Consider the following 629-nt stretch of genomic DNA (forward strand, 5'->3'; position numbering starts at 1 on the left):
TTGTTCCAGCATTTCTTGTAAACTTACAAATAAGGCTTTTCTCTCCTCCCTGTCTTTGGGAATCGGAGACTGAACGAAAAAATCTCCGGGAACTTTGTTGAATTCCACTTTGTACCCGGAGGATACTACCTCTTGGACCCACTTGTCTCCAGTGGTCCCGGACCAGATGCTTGTAAATTTTAGTAGTCTGGCCCCTACTTTTTGTGACCCGACGTCACTGTGCCTCCTTTTTGGAGGAGAATTTATTCTCCCTATTTCTTTGGGCACGAAAATTGCCCCTTGCGATCCAGGATCCCCTTCTGTAGGGCCTTCCTGGTCTATATGCCCGCGACTCTCTATAGCATGGGTCCTCAAACTGCGGCCCTCCAGATGTTGTGAAACTACAAATCCCAGCATGCCTTGCCACAGTTTTGCTGTAAGGGAGTGTTAAACTGTGGCAAGGCATGCTGGGATTTGTAGTTTCACAACATCTTGAGGGCCGCAGTTTGAGGACCCATGCTCTATAGTCTTGGGGCTGAAATCTTCCGAACTTGGCTGGAGGCGCCCTTCTGCCTCCCTTATCCTGAGGGAGCCAGACAGACTTCCCCCCTGAAATTTTAGCCACGAGTTCGTCCAACTGTTTACCAAAC

This window comes from Crinia signifera, unplaced genomic scaffold (genome assembly GCF_055691185.1).
Source record: "Crinia signifera unplaced genomic scaffold, ASM5569118v1 HAP2_SCAFFOLD_140, whole genome shotgun sequence".
NCBI lineage: Eukaryota > Metazoa > Chordata > Amphibia > Anura > Myobatrachidae > Crinia > Crinia signifera.